The sequence below is a fragment of the Condylura cristata genome, unplaced genomic scaffold (genome assembly GCF_000260355.1).
Source record: "Condylura cristata isolate star-nosed mole 26May11 unplaced genomic scaffold, ConCri1.0 scaffold00006, whole genome shotgun sequence".
Lineage (NCBI taxonomy): Eukaryota > Metazoa > Chordata > Mammalia > Eulipotyphla > Talpidae > Condylura > Condylura cristata.
In genome coordinates, this window is record NW_004567107.1 from 65,682,556 (window position 1) to 65,702,371 (window position 19,816).

A 19,816-nucleotide genomic window follows, 5' to 3' on the forward strand; every position below is an offset into this window, starting at 1 on the left:
CAGGAGAGGTCTGCTGCGCCATGTGGTCACCTCTGGGGCAGGCGAGAGGCCACTGGAATCGAACTCATGCGAAAGTGGCTTTGGCTTCTTAGTGCAGTGCTTTAACCCGCTGGGCCTCCAGGGAGGGCCGGAAACCTAATTCTTGACAACTCGTTTCTGCTTTCTCTCAACTTAAGACTGGCCATTATAAATACAGCAAAAGATAATCGACTTAAAAAAAAAAAAGTCCCATCAATTGTCTGAGCAAATCAGAACAGTAACATTTGCCAAGCACCGTGTTAACAGCTTTACAAACACTAAATCATTTCATTCTCACAGCCCTGTTTGATTAGCCCTGTTATACTAGGGACACTTGGGGTGCAGCAGAAAGAAGCTCACCTGTGCCAAATCACAGTTAATTGTCAGAAACAAAAACTGAGCCCTGTACTCAGGCTACCTACACCCAGAGTTTGCCTTTGTGTCTGTTCATTCCATAAACATCCAGGTGAACCTTGCCGTAGCTGGTCCTGCCAGGCACCATGGCAATGAAGAAAACATGATATTACCTTTCCTCAGAACCTCGGTGCAGAGGGGATGAGACTCAGGAATAAGAAAGAAATGAGCTCTAATTACTAATAGATGTGGCTTCTCGCAGAACTTCTAGAGTTGGGTTAACCAGTTATCTATATCACTAAGCTGTGCCTCACCCCTATCTATCAGAGAAGCAAAGAACACTCTTAATGCTGCCAACAATTTCACTGGCATACTCAGAATGGGGGTGCGGAGGTGGGGGAGGGGAGAGATAGCAAACGCACATCAAACTGCCGAGGAAGTCCAGGCTCAGAAAGTGGATTTCGGCTTGTACGGAGACCTTCCAGTTACCTTTCGACCCAACTCTTTCCACCCCGGGGCAACTGGACTGCCGCCCCATCAGCACACTTGGGTGTCAGGACCGTCACTACGTTTAGCACGCCTGTGGGGGGATGGAGCCAGGTCCGGCCGCCTTCTAACGCTCCCTCCCCAAACTCCCCAGTTTTCACCCGGGGTCCTCGCCGGACCTGGCGCTCCACCCCGTCACCAGACGGAGCGTGGAACCGGGCTGAATAGCGTGGCGTGCTGACCAGCCCGCGAGGCACTGGGGCAGGCCCAGGCGCGAGCCGGGAAGCTGAGGCCCTGGAGCCGACCCATGAGGATGCTCTCCCAGAGCCAGCTTGCCCGCCGAGTCCGAGTCCGCCCCCACCCCTGTCCTCCCACAGGTCGGCTGACGCACCAGTCTCGCCAGACACGGGTCCGAGGTTCTCTTCCCAGCCTCCGCCTCTGCTCACTGCCGGCTACACCCCGACGGCGCCAAAAAGCTTGCGGGGCGATAGTCCGCCCCTTAGCTTCCTCAACTCGGCCACGCGGGTCGATGACTCGTCGCTCGACCCCGGCCCCCCGCACACCCTGGCACGTCAAGACCGGGAGCACCGAATCCACGAACACGCCCTTACGTCACCCGAAAGGAAGCTCGTGATTGGCTGTGTCCGAGGGCGCCTATCCTTTACCAACGGTTTTTGAGGCGGCCGGGGGCGGAGGCTGCCAGCGATTTCCGGTGTCGTGGCGTTGCCAGCCGGGCCAGCCCGGCCAGCCCCGGGGTGCATCGCCCCAAGGTGCAGCCTTCTCCGAGGCCGGCCGCGCAGACGCTCCCAAAACCCAGGCTGCCGCGACCCCTTCTTTTGGCCTGGCGCCCGCAGTGGTGTAGCTCACGTCTTCCATTCGGGTATTCCACAAGCCAGGACCAAAACCCACTGCCAAGAACCCGGCACGCGGAGCCCCCACTGGCGTAGGCAGATGACCCCGGCAGGGAGCCGCCTGACCTGACCCTGACGACGAGCTGTTTCGGATTCACGTGCGTGTGCCCGCCCGTCCTGTAACCTACAGGCACCCAGAAAGACTTGCCCAGCTTGGAAACTAATGATGTTTTCAAACTCTTGAATCATGATTGACATGAACCTTGAATGAATTGGTGACACATATTGAAACATTTTCCTACAACCATTAAATAAATTACCAGGTAAAACAAAACTCACTGTGAAACAACAAACTCAGGGAAACGGGTTGACGGTCTTAAAATTGCTATAAGCAAATTTCAGATCTAAACTTTTGCACTTAGTCACGTTTTCCAATGAATGACAGACGAAATTTTGATGGATTGTTAGTTCCCCTGTAGCTTGGCTTACGGTCACTAAGAGGTACTATCAGCCACAAAAGGACAAGCCATTAAAAGGGTTTTGTATAAGGAAGTGCTATCATTTCTTTAGTTTTTTAATTTTGGGGTTACCTCTTTACTCACCCATCTGTGTTTATGGCCACTCACCCTCCACCAACCCATCCTGCCAATACACCCTCCCTCACCCCCACTCTTTGCCATCATCTCATTCCCCTTGTTCCCTCTGGTAACCAGTAAATTGTTAAGTTCAAGATTTGTTCCTGTAGTATTTTGGCTGGTTTTTGTCCACAGATGAAACTATCCAATACCTCTCACCTTCTGACTTACTTCATTTAGCATAATTACCTTGCCGTTCATCCCTTTTGTCCCAAAAGACATGATTGCACAATCTGTACGATTGTGTAGTGTTTTACTGAATATATTCTGTTAAATATATGTTGATATATAGACCCACAATTCCTTTATCCATTTGTTGTGGCAGTTGTGAACAGTGCTACCATGAACATAGGTGTATACAAGTATTGGAATTTTCATACTTGGATAAGTAACCTAAGTATTGCTGGATCATACGGGAGCTCCTTTTTAATCTTCTTAAGAAATTTCAATACTGTTTGCCATAGAGGCTGTACCAACTTGCGTTTCCACCAACAGTGAGTGAGAGTGCCTTTTCTTGTACATCCTCACCAACCTTTGTTTCCATTCTTTTTGATATGAGCCACTCTCAGAGTGGGAAGGTGATTCCTCATTGTGGTTTTGATTTGTATTGTCTTTAATAAATGATGCCCCATCATGGTATGTTTTTCTATTTCGTTGTGTCTTATTTTCTTTAACAGAGTCTTACAATGTTCATTATATAGATTCTTTCACATCTTCTTATGGAGGTGAAATACCTTTTACCCCGAGGTATTTAAATTTTTTTTAAAGTGATTGTAAAGGGGATTGCTTTCCTTATATCCCTTCCTTCTGCTACATTGTCTTCATATAAAAATGCAACTGATTTTTGTGTCTGAATGGTGTATCCCTCACTTTACTGTATTCACTTATTTCTAGTCATTTGTTGGTAGAGTTTTTTTGGGATTCTCTGTGAATATATATATCTCCTCAGTCTGCTAGTAATGACAGTTTCACTTCTTTTCCAGTTTGGATCCCTTTTATATATTTTCTTGCCTAACTGCTTTAGCTAGAACTTGCAGTGCAACACTGAACAGTAGTGGTGGCAGCGAACTCTTGCCTTGTTCAGTGCTTTCACTTTCAGCTTTTTACCATTTAGCCTTATGGTGGCTGTAGATTTGTCATAAATGGCTTTTATAATGTTTAGGTAAGTTCCAGTTATTCCCATTTTATTGAATGTTGAATGGCGATTGAATCTTGTTGAATGCTTGTTCGGCATCTACTGAAGTGATCAAGTGGTTTTTGTTTTTGTTTTTTTTTTAATGATCAAGTGGTTTTTATCTTTTTGTTGACCTTGTTAAATCAGCCTTGTATACATGGGATAAAGTGTATTTGAGCATGGTGGATGACTGTAATATATTGCTGTATTTGACTGACTGGATTTTCTTGTTTTTGTTCATCATGGATATTGGCCTTATAGTTTTTTGTTTTGTACTGTCATTCATTGTTTGATTTGGGGATTAGGGTTATGTCTTCATTGAATGTGTTAGGAGCTTTATTTTATTTTATTTTATTTTTGAAGTGTTTGAGAAGAACAAGTATTAGGTCATTTTTGAAGTTTTAGTAGAATTTGCTGGACTTGTTCTGAACTTTTGTTCCTTAAATATTTTTTTACTATTTCAACTTCTGTGTTTGTGACTGAACTGTTTAAGCTGTGTATTTCATCCTGATTCAGTGTTGGAAGGCTGACTTGAAAAATTTGTTCATTTCATCAAGGTGTACAATTTGAATAGAGACATTCATAGTAGGTTCTTAGCATTCTATGTATTCTGCAATATCTGTTGTAATTTCACCTCTTTCATTTCCATTTCCATTTATTTGGGTTTTTACTTTTCCATTCTTCCTAAGTCTGGCTCCATCTTGTCAATTTTGTTTATTTTTTCAAAGAATAGCTCCTGATTACTGATCTTAGATCTGGTAGCCTGTTTCTCCATTTTCACTAGTCTCCATATTTGTTCAGAAGTTGTTCAGAAGCATTTTTTTTTTAAGTCTTCACATGTTTTAGTTTATTTTTGGATTCTTTTTGTGGTTAATTTCTAGCTTTTTCCCCACTGTGATTTGAGTAGATGTTTAATATAACTGTCATTTTTATATATTTTTTGAAATGTTTTTTCCCCCAATCTGTGATCTATTTGTTTGTGATAGAAAGTTATGTAAATGTCCATTAAATCCATCTAATCTAACACTTCATTTAACACCTTTATTTTTTGTCAGAATGACCTGTCCCTTCATATCACTGGTGTGTTGAGGTCTGAGACAATAATTGTGATTTTGTTACTATGTTGTTTTAGGTCTGGTAACAGTTGCTTTTATATAACTAGATGCTCCTGTGTTAGGAGCAAAAATATTAGTAATAGTTATACCTTCTTGTTGAATTGTTCTCTTGATCATTATACAAGTGTTCATCTTTTATCTTGGTTATCTTTTTTGGCTGAAAATTTAGTTGATCTGATATAATGTTAACAATTCCTGCTTTTCTTTCATTATTTGCTTATAAGACCTTCACCTGGATTGTTCACTTTGTTTTTGTCTGGGTGAACTTTGCTGTTCACTGCCTTCTTTTAATTAGTGAGTTCAGACCATTCACATTATTGATACATACTGTTTATTATCAGTCATTCTGATTTTTTTTGTTGTTGTTGTTTCTTTTTCCTTTTGTTTCTCTCTGCTCTTTCTGTATGGCTTTCCCTAGTGCTTCTCTCAATTTCTTTTTTTCTCCACCTGTGAGCCTCTGTTCTGGATCTTGAGTTATGCTTAAATTACTGTCTAAATAAGTCTTTTGTGAACTAGCATCTGCTCCAACATTTATCTATAAAGGTTCTCCATCCCTTTTAATGTTCCTCCCTTTTAATGTTTTGTTATCAATTCATAATATCCTTGCTTATTCTTCTAATTTTGTATCCCCATTGTTATTTCACTTACGGTTTTATGTTTCTTATAGAAGGACTTTTGGTCTGGTGGTGATATCTCCATTAGCTTCTGTTTGACTGGGGAAATCTTTATTTCATCTTCATATTTGAATGATAATTTTTCAGGATAGAAGGTTCTTAGCTGGTAGTTCTTGTTCTTTAGGATCGTGAACATTTATTTCCATTTTCTTCTTGCCTGGAGAGTGTCTGTTGCAAAATCTGAGGAAAGCCTAATTTGGGTGCTTTTGTAAATTACCTTCTTTATCTTACTTTTGTGGAAATTTTTTAATTTTTGGTAATCTTACAATGACATGTGTTGGTCTGGGTCATGTTTCTTTTCTGGTCATCAAGACTGAATTTATTCCTTAGGCTTGGGAAATTCTCAGATATTATTTCTTTGAATGAAGTCGCTGTTCCCTTCTCTCTTCCTCTTTGCCTTCTAGAATACTCATTCCATGTTTCATCATCCTTTTCTGAGTTTCTTCATTGTTCCTGTCTTGTTTTTTTTTTCTAGTTAGGTGATTTGTATACTTGAATCTTCTATTTCTGAAATTCTTTATTATGCCAGTTAAACTACATTCAGAGTCTCTCTACCCTTTTTTTTTCTTTTGTTTTAGTCTTTTTGATGGAGAGTTTTTTTTTTTTTCCTGGATTTCCTTTTGCACCTGTCTGACTGCCTTTGCCTGGCCTTCCATTTAGCATTTTAAATATTGTTTTAAAATCCTTGCTTTATAGTTCCTCTATTTTATATCATTTCTGTATATTCCAGAACTTCTTTACTTCCCATTTTGTTTTTCCATCTTGTGTCTGGATGTTCCTATGCATGTATGTTGCCATATTTGCTTCTTCTTTTTTTTTTTTTTTTTTGTGGTTGGGGCACCGCAGATTTAGTTTCACTTGTTTCTCTTTTTAGTTTACCTTGATGTGTGATGGGGGTTGGAGGAAATTTGGGGCTTTGATTCTCTGTTTGAATTTTGCTGAGAAGTGAGGTTGGTCATCTTTGCTTCCTCTCCTCTTCCTCCGCAACAAACTCTGGTGCTTCAGTTGTCCTAAAGTCCCACCCGCCTCCCTGTTGCTCCTTTCTGCTGCCTATTGTGATCTATGAAGATTGAGTGTCCTGTTGAGGGGGACTAGCTCTGGTTTACAAAGCTCACATTCAGAACTTAGTTGGGCCTGGCAGGCAGGAGCTGGCCAAGCAGCAGGTACCTGTTTGTCCAGCAATAGCTGTAGGCAGTGGCCACCACAGGAACCTCCCCTGTTCTGCCACTTCCAGAAAGTGGCTGTTCTGCCACTTCCAGGAAACCCAGGTTGCAAGTTCTGCATGTGGTACTTTCCAAGATTTTGGTGAATTTTCTCTCACAGGCCTTTTCTCTGTCATTGGGCTGGGTATTGAGTCTGGCCTGTCTCTCCTTGGTGACACTTTGATCTCTTACTTCTGGGAGGTAGGTGGTGGGAGAGCTTTCCTTGTCCATGAGAATTGCAGAGCTCCCAGTGTTTATCTTTTCCAGCAGAGAATGTTCTTTTGGGGTTAATAACCTGTAACAACCAGCAAGATGTTTGCCAGTGATGTTACCTCAAAGGGGCACAAAGAATTTTGTTAGACATGTAACACAGTCTGTTCTCAAGGTTTCCGGGAATAGAGTTGCAGAATAAATCATACACGGAGAACAAAGCAGGTTTTGTATTTGATTCTTATTTCTACTTTTCTAACAAAAAAGCTAAAGCTACAGGTTGAAGGGAGGGGAATGCAGCTACACAGATATCATCATACTGTTTTTGGTGATGATGTTAACTAGACTCACTCTGGTCATCATTTTGAGACAGCCACACACACATATTCACACACACATTTAGAATATAAGGCCAAATTAGTGGATACCAGAAAAGAAGGGGGTAGATAAATCAGATAAAAGGTTCAACTGTGAACTCTCCCTGGTGATGCAACGGGTTGAAGCACCACATTACGAAGCTCTCCAAAGCCACTGCAGTATGAGTTTGATCCCCGGCCAGGGAGCTAACCCACATGCATGACAAACCTCTTCTGACCTGCCCACTGCTCCCCTCAGCAATGTACTTTGTCATTCTGCCTGTTCTGCTCCCCACTCTGTCTCTGGTGAATCCTCTCGCCCACCACACCTCTGGCCTGTACTCTGGTTTTGTAAGCTATATAAAGAAATCTTTTTTTAAAAAGGGTCAATTGATGAAGGATAGAATTGGCCTTATAGTGGTCAATTTAATGTAGTGTGCACAGATAACTTGTATATCCAAGCAGTGTGTTACAGATGCTGCTTTACAGTGGCACATACTCAAAACTTTATATAATGCTGCAATGCAGTGTTACTTCAATAAAAATGACTGTTTAAAAAGTATTACGGGTTTGTAGGATTTTTGTAGATTATTCCATGAACAGAATTATAATGGTAAGCATTCAGGGCATAGTTAGACTCTTGGGACCCTAGACCATAAGAGACTGTCTCATGTGAGGACATCAGAGGGACAGACCTAAGTATCATCTGGCCAGTGTAGGGCCATTTCATCAACAGGACTTGTCTTCCTTTTCGTATCTGTTGATTTAATTATAAAGTACTCTAACTCTATAAATTCTACTCATAGCCTCTATAGATAGTAGTAACCTTTTTTTTTTTTAAAGATTTATTTATTCATACAGAACTGGGGTACAGAACTGCCAAAGGTGCAGGTGCAGCGAGAGGATTCACCAGAGACAGAGTGGGGAGCAGAACAGGCCGACTGATGAAGTACACTGCTGAGGGGAGCAGCAGGTGGGCCAGGAGAGGTCTGCAGCGCCATGTGGGTCACCTCCAGGGCAGGTATCGAACTCATGCTGAAGTGGCTTTAGCTTCTTATGGCTGCGCTTTAACCTGTTGTGCCACTAGGGAGGGCCCCATAGCCTACTGTTTTAAACACCTTATCTTTACTCAGTGCTCATAAGAATCTTAAGATATAGGTTCATTTTACAGAAAGGGAAACAGAAAGGAAAGTGGTCTGAGGTCACACAGTTGTTAAGCAGAGGAATCCAGCCTTTAAGTCCACATGCTTAGCCACTATACTATAAACAGAGCCCCTATGCTTTATAACACAAGCTTATCTTCAAGTTGAGTTTTATCACTAGTTAACAATTCACTAACTCTTCTATTCCAGCCAACCTATCTGAATTGCACACATAAGTGTCTTAAGAATTTTTTAAAGAAGAGATCTTTTTTAAAATGAAGATATATCTATTACATTCTCCTGGTGTACTAGTTTAGTAAAACTTTCAAAAAACGAAAATGAGATCAGCTTGGACAAGTTTTTAAAAACAGATTTCAACATAATAATAGTAAAGACCTTTGTATATAGAAAACCTGTGTTGAATTCTGAATTTTCATGAACACCCCTGGATAACTACCAATGAAAGAAAGAGAATATCACCAGCACCTGTGGGCTGCTGCCACATGATCCATGAACCAAGCTGCCAAGGCTGTGCTTAGTAATAAGACACAGTAGTAACGAACTGTGCATGTTAAATCAGCTCTCTGCATCATTTGCAGTATGGGATACAAGGAGGATTGGTCAGTCAGAAGTGACCTGAAATATGGGGCATATTAAAAACACAGACATAGATATACTAGCGTAGGTGGGCCAGTGGGAGAGGATAAACTCTGACTTGTCCTGGAACCCAAACACCCCTCTGATTCCAATCCACGTGTTTGTGCAAAATAAACACTCTTTTTTTTAAGATGCCTTGTTTCTGGCATCAGAATATACAACAAAACTACAAACCAGGAAGAAACCCAAACCCCATCACTTTGATTACCAACTCCAACTGATAGTGGCTATCTAGTGAACCGTGTGGAAAATTACTCTGAGGCTGAGTTCCATGGAAGAGAGTGCTGTGCTGTCTGCTGTGTTGTTTGGGAGAGCAAGGAAGAAAGTGGAAGGGAAAGAGGATGGTACCATGAGGAAAACAACCAACATGAAAAAATACAATAAAACAAAGCAATTCATCACATTATACTGAGTATTTCTGATTAATAAATATTCTTTCCATAGCTTTTCCCCTCCATATCTCAACCACACACTTTTTCTTTCTTATATCATTGTTCATTTCTATGTAATATTCTCCCTTCAGGTGTACTCCCCATACACCCCGCCCCCCATCAACACCTCATCTGTGTACCGTGTCCGTTGTGCTCTTCCCTCTCATGTTTCAGATCTATAATTCATTTGCTAGCTTTGACTTTTTTTTCTTCTGACCCCTTATTGGTTTTGCTATGTTCCTCCTATAAGTGAAACCATCTGATATTTTTCTTTTCCCTTCTGACTTATTTCCCTTCCAGCTCCATCCATGGTGCTGCAAATGGTGTGAGTTTTATCGCTTGATTGCTAATTAGCATTTCATTGTGTATGTGTACCACATCTTCTTGATCCAGTCATCTGTTTATAGACATGTAGGTTGTTTCCATATCCTGGCTACTGTAAATGGTGCTACAGTAAACAGTAAACACAGGAATGCAGGTTTCCTTTTAAATTAATGTTTTTGTGTCCTATGGATAGATTCCTAGCAGTGGAATACAGTAGCTCCATTTTTAGTAGTTTTTAGGGTCTTCCTCACAGCTTTCCATAGTGATTGGACCAGTTTGCATTCCCATTAGCAGTGTAGAAGAAGAGTTCTTTTTATCCATTCCTCACCAGCATTTATTGTTGCCATCTTTTTATGCCATTCTCACCAGAGTAAGGTATTATCTAATTGTGGTTTGGGGATGGTTATAAGGGATGTTGAGCATTTTTTCGTGTACCTGCATATCTTTGGAGAAATGTCTCTTCAGCTCTCCTGCCCATTTTTTAAACTGGATTGTTTGATTTGTTTTTGTTCAATCATGTGAGCTCTTTGTAGATCTTGGATATCAGTCCCTAATCAGGTGCATGTCAATATTTTCTTCCAATCAGTAGGGTGTCTGTTTGTTTTGGTTAGTGTCTGTTTTTCTGTATGGAGTTTGATGTGGTCCCAAATATTTATCTTTTCCTTCATCTTCTTTGCTTCTGGAGATGAGTCCTCAAAGATTTTTCTGAGGTTATGTCATAGAATATTTTATCTGTGTTTTTTCTCACATATTTTATTTTCAGATCTTATATTGAAATCTTTTATCCATTTTGAGTTGTTTTTTTGAGTATGGTATGAGGTAGTAATCTAGTTTCATTCTTGTGTGTGAGGCAATCCAATTTTCCCAGCACCATTTATTGAAGACCACCCCTGTTCCATTGCATATTCATTGCCCTTTTGTCATAGATTAGTTGATCATCTATGTATGTCAGCCACAACACTTTTCATTGACAATCTCTTGAGCATAAAGAGGAAAAGCACACCTGTATCTGCCAGATTGTTTAAAGTCTAACCATTTATGTGGGCACCTCCCAGAGCAGAGAAAATTGCTCTTGCTGATAAGGATACACTGTAGAGATAGGAAAGGGATCCCCATCTTAGGAAATGCATAGCAAGATTAAGTTTTCACTGGCTGAAAATAATAACTAAGCTGTATAGGTCAATTTCACATTTATGAGAACATGAAGCTGTAAGATATGCTTTCTGATTTCAAGATTACAAACAATAATTAAGATATTCATAACTGGACAAGGAAACTTTTTGAATTTCATATTAAAATACCATTTGTCACTATTCTTTTTTTTAAAGATTTATTTATGCTTACAGAACTGGGGTACAGGCCAGAGGTGCAGCGGCAGTGAAGATTTTCCAGAGACAGAGTGGGGAGCAGAAAAGGCAGATTGAGAAGTACATTGCTGAGGGGAGCAGTGGGCGAGACAGGAGAGATCTGCTGCACCATGTGGATCAACTCCGGGGCCAGGGATCAAACTCGCACTGAAGCGGCTGCTCTAGCTTGCAGTGCTGCACTTTTGCCCACTGTACTACCAGGAAGGGCCCCATTTGTCACTATTCTTATCTCCAATTGTTAATCGGTTTACCTTATCAGCTGAGCTACTTTCTAAGCATATGTGTGGTGAGCTGTCCCTATGTTAGCTTTCTCAATTCTAGAAGAGATGTACAAACAAATATGATGGCTGTGTGTTTGTTTTTGTGAAATTTTCCCATCGATCAGGACTTAAAAATGTATTTTCCTGTATGGGCTATGAAAGTGTCTTATGTCAAGCCAATAAATAATTTTATTTCTTACCTGTCTGCTAAGGAAATGAGGGCAGAGAGTGCTCACTCATCCCTGATTGATAGGAACTCCAAATGTAACTGGCACAGTCATTCCAGATGAACTGGAAAAGTATTAAAAGCTTGTTTGCCTTTTATCTTTGACATTTTTGTAAAAAGTTGCATTAACAAAATTACATTCTAAAATAACCGCTCATTAAAGAATGGGGATTAAGTTCTTTAAAGAATCTGACTATGATCAACAGTGATCAACAGCACTCAGTACCAGCAACAAACCTTTGGGGAAAGTTATCAAGATAGGCTGAGGACTGAGTAAAGTAAACTGGTCACAAATTCCTGAAGCTCAGAAGAGAGATGAGGCTAGCGTATATATCCCGGAATTCTCTACACCGAAGTCAAAATGGAAGAGAAAGAGCCCGCATTTGGTGATAAATGGGCAGTGAGGGATGAAGGTGGCAGTCCCACAGGGAGTAGTAAAGTGGGCATCTTTTTTTTTTTTTAAAAGATTTATTTATTTGTACAGAACTGGGGTACAGGCCAGAGATGCGGAGGGTGAGAGGATTCACCAGAGACAGAGTGGGGTACAGAACAGGCAGATCGACGAAGTACACTGCTGAGGGGAGCAGCGGGTGGGTCAGGAGAGGTCTGCCATGCCATGTGAATCTCCTCCGGGGCAGGCAGGAATAGAACTCATGCAGAAGTGGCTTAAGCTTCTTTGTGCTGTGCTTTAACCCACTGCACCACCAGGGAGGGACCCAAGTGGGCATCTTAATACCTGGCGGATGCCTAAGACAGCCAAATATGCATAATCAACATCTGTTAGGTCATGTGCATGAGCATAAGGCCTCAACCACACTTTTAGGTCTTTTATGCCCTTCTTCTGGGATGAATCTCTTTCAACCTTTCTAACCCTGCTTTGCTTTGTGCCCTTATAGGGGGCACTCCTTTATTGTTTTACCTCTGCTGCTCTTCTCTGTATTCATGATCTTTCAGAATTTCATTCTGACAGGTCTTCCATTTGACTTCAGTGTAGAGAATTCCAGGATATGTACGCTAGCCTCATCTGCTTCTGAGCTCCAGGCTTACATCTTCAGCTACCAGCTAGTGAGCCTCATCTTAAACTCAGTCTATAAGATTTAGTTAGTTTGTTTGTTTTTCCTCTCTACTTGCCCATTTCTTTTAATATTACCAACTTGTTTCTTTGATGCAGTCATTTTTAATCTTCTTTATTATCTTCTGAGTTTTAACATCCAGTCTTTTCAGTTTTTCATAATTATTTTGTATCAACTCCTTCCCATTCCTACCATCACTTCTCTAGCCCACTATCTCCATCCTCTTATTTCCTTAACTCTGCAATGCTATTTTTTTTTTCATAATTTCACATACCTAATGTCAAAGTTTATTTTATAATCCATGTATACATTAATGGTAGAGTTTTATTACAAAAATCTGTTATGTCAGTAGTATCTTAGAATCAAGGAAATTGGACATCTCAGATCTAACTTACTGTGCTTCTACTTGCTCTCCCAATCTGCCATCCTCCCCTTCTCTAGCCTGTACTGCACAGTCCTGCCTGATTAATTCCCTTTAAAGACTTTTTTCATCAAGTCATTTCATAAGGAAGGCATCAATGGTTCCCCATTCCCAGCTATGTAAAGTATGGCTAGGGGATCAAGTTTAGCATTTAAGGCCCCCAGCCTCTTCCCATCCTGACCCCCTTTCTGTCCTTACCAACATTTACCTACCCAGAACTTATTGCCCAGAACACACCCTGCTCTGTTATTACCCAGGATCAGAAGGCTATTTCTTATGCTACTTACATCCTGCTTAGGCTTCAAGGACTATCTTTGTTGTGACATTTCATATGAACACCCTCTCCCCAAATAATCTTATACTAAATTACTATAGCACTTATCTTTTTAAAATATTTTTAAATTTTATTTATTCATACAGAACTGGGGTACAGGCCTGAGGTACAGAGGCGGTGAGAGGCTTCACCAGAGACAAAGTGGCGAGCAGAACAAGCCGACTGACGAAGTACACTGCTGAGGGGAGTAGCGGTCGGGTCAGGAGAGGTCTGCTGGCCATGTGGGTCACCTCTGGGGCAGGTGGGGATCGAACTCATGCTGAAGTGGCTTTAGCTTCTTAGTGCTGCGCTTTAACTCTCTGCGCCACCAGGGAGGGCCCACTATCGCACTTATCTTGACTACTCATTTCAGACAATTATTTACCTGGTCTTTGAATGTTTCTGCCTATGACTGTGAAGTCATGAAGCTGATATTTTACAAGGAAATTGAGAAAATCAGTCATATTAATTATCTGATTGTCATTAATTACTAATTAATTACTTGCATGTCCTATTTCATCAGATATTAAATTCCTGAAAGTTAGCTCTGTAAGTTATACTTGTCTCCCTACAATTCCTTAAGTTGTGATAGATTCAAGAAACAGTCTAATAAGCATTGAGCCAAATGGGGGTGAGGGGGGCAGGGGATCATGTCTCTTATCACAGTTTCATTGCCAACCTACTCCTTTTTCTATGGCTAGTCCAAGTCATTTGTGTTCAACTTTTCACACCTACCCTCCTCTAGCACCCAAGCATAGTATCTTAGAGGTACCACACTATTGCTCAGTCATTATAGTGAGTCAAGTGTGAAAGAGCACAGTGATTTGCAGGTGAAGGGGAAACTTTGTGATGTTATAAGATAAATATGTAGAAGCAGAGTAACTGGAAGCAGCTGAGATGTGGTATCTGGCCCCATCAGCAAGGCTACATGTGGTGCCATTCTAAAGAGGTCAGATTTTCTTTCTCTTCACTTGAGTTGCCAGAGTTTTTAGTCAAAGAAGTGACATGATCCGATTTGCTTAATTCAAGTCATGGAAAATGGATTGGGGAGAAGAAGGGATGCCAGTTAGAAGTAACAGGTGGCAGTAATGGGAAGTAAGAGAGGATACAATCAAATGAACGTGAGCAGAATGGACAGGAGTTGATGGTAGGGGTGAGGGTGAGAGGTGAAGCTGTGAGAGAATGATTGAGGCTTCTGCTTTATACTGGGTGACCGGCAACACTATTGCAATAGTAGAGATAATTCTAGTTTAGTTCTAGATCATTGCTATACAAGAAGTCATATGAACTTTTGTTTCCTAGTGCATATAAAAATTATGTTTACCCTTCCTATTAAGTGTGTAATAGTATTGATAGTATTGTGTGTAAAAACACAGTGTGTATATACCTTAATTTAAAAATATCTTATTACTAACAATGCTATTCATTGGTAAGTTGTGATTTTTTGCTGGTGGAGGGTCTTGCCTTGATGTTGATGTTGCTGATGGATGATGGGCTGGTTACTCAAGTTTGGGGTTGCTCTGGCCACGTCTTAAAATAATAGTTTGCTGTGTCAATTGACTCTTATTATCCCAAAAGATTTCTTAGTAGCATAAAATATTATCTATTTGATAACATTTTACTCACACTTTCAAAATTGAAATCAGTCTTCTCAACACTGCTGCAGCTTTCAACTTCATTTTTATAATATTCTAAACCTCAGTATTTATGGCATCTTCACCAATAGATTCCACTTAAAGGAGATACTTTCTTGCTCATCCAGGAGATGCAGCTCCTTGTCCCTTAGAGTTTCATCATGAGCTTGCCGAAATTTGGTCACACCTTCAGGCTCTACTTCTCATTCTAGTTTTTTTTGCTATTTCCACCACATATGCCACTACTTCTTCCACTGAAGTCTTAAACCCTCAAAGTCATCCATGTGGGCCACATGTGGGAATCAACTTCTAAATTCCTGTGGACATTGATATTTTCACCTCTTTGCATGAATCAGCAATGTACTTAATGGTCTCCAGAATGGTAAATTCTTTCTAGAAAGTTTTTAATGTACTTTACCCAGATTTTTTTAGAGGACCGGTTATCGATGGCAGTTATGCTTCACAAAATGTATTTCTTAAATAGTAACATCTGAAAGTCAAAATGAGAAGGAGGAGGAGGAGAAAGAAAATGCAGGAGGATGCTAGAGCAGTCGTCAAACATACTGCCCTGTGAAAGGATGCTACCAACAGAGACTAGAAGACCACTAAGGACGGGACCCAAGTGGGATCATTATGCTCTCAACCCTGAGAGTGCAAGTGGACACAGTTTGAACTCTGTCAAGTTTTAAAAAAAGGAAAAGAACACTCAAATCTGCCGTTTGGGGTAGCCTCCTCCATGGATGTGCTGAGACCTAGAAAACCTGGCGCAGCTACTACGGCTTAAGGGAATATGGTGACTGAGCTGATCTACCCAGAACACATTGTCCTTATCAGCAATAAGGCTGTTCCACTTTATTTGTCTTTTCACTGCAGTAGCATTTTAATTTCCTTCAGGAACTTTCTCTTTGCTTTCACAGCTGGTCTGTGAACAGTTTAGTACAAGAGGCTCTGCTTTCAATGTGCTGTCTTCACTAAGCTTAATTATTTCTAGTTTTTTATTCAAAGTGAGAGATACGTGACTGCCTTTCACTTGAACACTCAGAGGCCACTTGAGGGTTATTAGCTGGCTGCATTCTAATATTGTTGGGCATCAGGGAACAGGGAGGCTTGAAGACAAGGCCACAGATAGGGAACTGCTGGTGGGTGGAACGCCCTCATCTGGAAACTTTCTTATTCCTGTACTTCCGGATATCCCACCTACCTGTATAAGCACTCTGCTGCTATACTTCCTCAAATCCATACTTTAAAATTTTACTATACTACACTTAAAAAATTCTGTACAGAGCCTTCCTCTCCCGTTGTTTTAGTGGGCTCCTAGCGTGACTCTACCACTTGTGTGGCTTAACAACCATTTTCATTTATTCCTAATTCTGAATCTCTAGCCCAGTCTTCTTCACCCAAACCCAAGTATCCCACTCCTTTCAGGACTTCTTTATTTGGATGTGTTATACAAGTGCTTCAAATAAAACTGCCCAAATAAACTTTTCTTCTGCCTCTTACCTAGACTTTCTTCCATCTAACCCTCAGGGAATGGTGGTGTTATTCTCCCAGTAACCTGGCGGCATTCTTGACAGCTCTCATATTCAGTCTGCCCTGAGACCTGAACAATTTTACATTGTAGAGCATTTGTGAAGAGAACTTGGTGCACTTCAAGATAATGAGAAGGCAATGAGAGAGCATACAGAGATGACTAGCCTGGCTGGAGGTAGGTTTTGTTGGGGAATGCTGGAAAGTATGTTTGGATTAATAAGTGGGAAGAACAATGGAAGGGCCACATAGAGTATTTCAGGGTTGATGTCCTCATAGAACAGCAAACGTCAGGTAGTTTAATGATCACTAAAAGAACAGTCACATAAAAAGTGGAGAGACAAGTCAGAGGCGAGTGAGAGCAACTTTCACCACACAACTAGACACAAATATGTTATAGAAGACACAAGTAAAAAAAAATTAATTAATAAAACTAAGGCATCCTAACAAGAAGCTCAGATAGTCTGACATTGAATTTAAACATAAGTGTAAGAGCTACTAAAAAATAAAAACAAATTCTCATTGATGAAGGAAAATTGAAATCAGTTTAGTGATGCACTAGAAGTAGACTGTTGAGAATAGTTGCATTGACATCATTCAATGGTAGAGTTCTTATTTTAAGTTCTCATAAACCATCACTCAATTATATATGATTTAAATGGAATATTTGTGTATACATATATGTACACATACATACATATATCACACATCTATACAGACGTGTGTGTGTGTATATATATATGTATATATATATATATCTTGTTGGGACTCCTTAGTTTTAATTTTTTTTGTCTGTGTCTTCTATAGATGAATACATATATATATATATATGATTTTTTTAATTGCCAAAATGAAATGTGATTACCTAAAACATCTGGATTTCCCTATGCCTCAATAAAATCTTTAGGTTAAACAACCTACATTTAACAACATATTTACAAGTCGATAAACACGATAATTTCCATTTTCCTTGGTAGACACCTACCTCCCTAGTGTGGTCAGTTAGTCAATAGTTAAATAACTGGGAGAAGTATAAGCCAGACGAGCTCCCTATACCATGTTTCAAAGCAAAAGAAAAATCCAAATAGTTGCAGGAAATACTGCACCTTTTGGAAGTAAGATACATTTATGAAGCAGAAGATTCAAACTATAAAAATGAACTCAATTATCTGATGACAACATCAAACTGAAAGAAAGCATTCATTTTCAGCTCTTTCTTTAGAAATATGGAGACCATGAGCTTAAGCATAGCAAATGTGAAACAAATAGCCACCATAGAAAGACTAACCTGAATTAGCAGTAAAAAAAAAAAAAATGACATTAAAAATGATATAATTAAAATGAAAGCTTTCCACTTTCTTTTTTTCTGATTGTAATTTTAATGATAAAGCTCTACTGAATTGCTAAGTTACTTACGTGAGGTCCTTGAAAGCCTGACTCCCGGTAAGGGTACATGTTGATTTCCATCCTGTAGCTCAAGCTGAAGAGCACAAGCTCTATGTACCTGGCGTTGTTTGAATTAATGAGCAGAGCAGTTGTTGGCTCTCTTTGGTTAGCTGCATCAAGCACTCAGTAATAGGTATCTAAACCCGAGATTAAATCTTCAGCCCCGCCTCTCTGAAAAGAAAAAAAACAGTGACTCTGAATTCTTCCTGTATTTCTGGACAGTAGCTTGAAAGTAGGAAGACACCTGGTGTCTGAAAAGTTTCTCCCTACTTTTGATTTACCATTTTACCTGATGATTTTATTTTCACAAGAGAGAAAAATACTTTTTCTGAGTTTCTTGAAGGTAGAAAGAAAAATCTGCAATTAAAATCTCAATAGTCTTATCCACATTGTTTTCACATATAGGTGCATTCAGAACAGTTATTGATATACTACTTGAAGCAAAAAGTAAATAAAAATATTAAATATGAGGATTTACAGTTCCTTAATAATTATAGACCTCAACATATTTCAACCTTAGTGTCAAGAGAGTGAAAGAAAAATCAATTTGTTGCATTTAATGTAGGCTATTACAATTGAAAAACGTTGTTACATTTTCTAAACGATGGACCTTGCACTTTTGGTGAACTTTTACTGTCAAATTATGGCAGATATAGGCTAGTGATCTGTTTGTCTTCATTTCATTGGTATATGCTCATTTGAACACATCATCAGCCTCGCCTATCTACTATATGACTCTACTTTCGACTTAAGGAAAGCTAAAATAAGGAGTAGTCAGCTTTTAAGAAAACTTTATAGTGCTGTTTTTATAGGATGAGAAGCATATAGACTAGAAGAGGCAATTACATTTACAAAAAATACAGGCTGGTACAAACCAAGGAAGTGAAGTTGATTTTTAAAATGTATGTTTCTCAATTATGTAATATATTAATTTTTAACTTTGGGCTTACATTTTGACTTCTCCATATGTGCACATGCTTCATTCCCCTTCCACCCAACCTCAGATGTCTATCCCCTGAAACTGATTGAAAGAACCTGAGGACCTCCCTGGTGGTCCAGGGTTTAAGTCTCAGTGCTATCACCACTATAACCACAACAGCCTGAGTTCAATCCCCAACCAAAGAGCTGACCCACATGGCACAGCAGACCTCTCCTGACCCACAGCAGAACTCTCTTGACCCACCCGCTGCTCCCCTCAGCAGTGTATTTCAGTAGATCTGCCTGTTTTGCTCCCCACTATGTCTCTGGTGAATCCACTCTGCTCCCCCTCACCTCTGGCCTACACCCTAGTTCTTTTATGCAAAAAACAGAGAAAAATTTAGAAAGAACATGTATAAAAAAGAAATCTTAAGTAAAATATTAGTAAATTAAATCCAACGATCTATAACAAGAATAATACCAACTCACCAAATAAAACTTGCTACTTAGTCCGTGAGAATAGTTTAGTTTTAGAAAACTATGTGTTAGATTCTGAAAAATAATTTCCTCATCCCTTCTTAATAATAAAATAAAACTCTTTCTGTCATGTAGAATATCTCGAAACTTCCTTATCTCACTAAAGAAAAACTACTAACCTCTCTAACAAGCTTCACAAATAATCTTCTCGTGCTACTGCCATCACTATTCACATTGCATCAGTCTCTACCAATGTATCAAGACAAGAAAAATAGATGAAGTATGACTATCAGTAAAAATTAAAGTCATTTATTTTTTTAGAGTGTAGTTATTTTACTTAGTGAGTTAATTACTAAGGTAGCTGAATACAAAATCCTCAATGACAATAAGAAAGTGTTGCAGGAAAAAAAACCCAATCCACAAAATTTATGAAGATAAGAGAATTAGTTTAAGTAAGTGTGCAAGGTTTATTGAAGAAAATTCTAAACTTTACTGAAAGTTTACTGATGCTGCTATCTCAAGATA

General features: G+C 39.8%; 1 protein-coding gene across 2 annotated transcripts in view; it reads right to left on the reverse strand.

Annotated features, from left to right (window-relative positions):
* The window catches only part of GNE (glucosamine (UDP-N-acetyl)-2-epimerase/N-acetylmannosamine kinase), a 50,067-nt gene extending 32,177 nt beyond the window's left edge, over positions 1-17,890 (reverse strand). Inside the window, exon 1 of one of the 2 annotated variants that reach the window (XM_004677788.2) lies at positions 17,867-17,890. The gene's annotated coding sequence lies outside the window, so the exon portion shown is untranslated. Of the gene's footprint in view, positions 1-1,249; positions 1,404-17,866 lie in introns of those variants that run through there. The other variant, XM_012721548.1, reaches the window with a different exon arrangement.
* Positions 17,891-19,816: the final 1,926 nt, after the last annotated feature.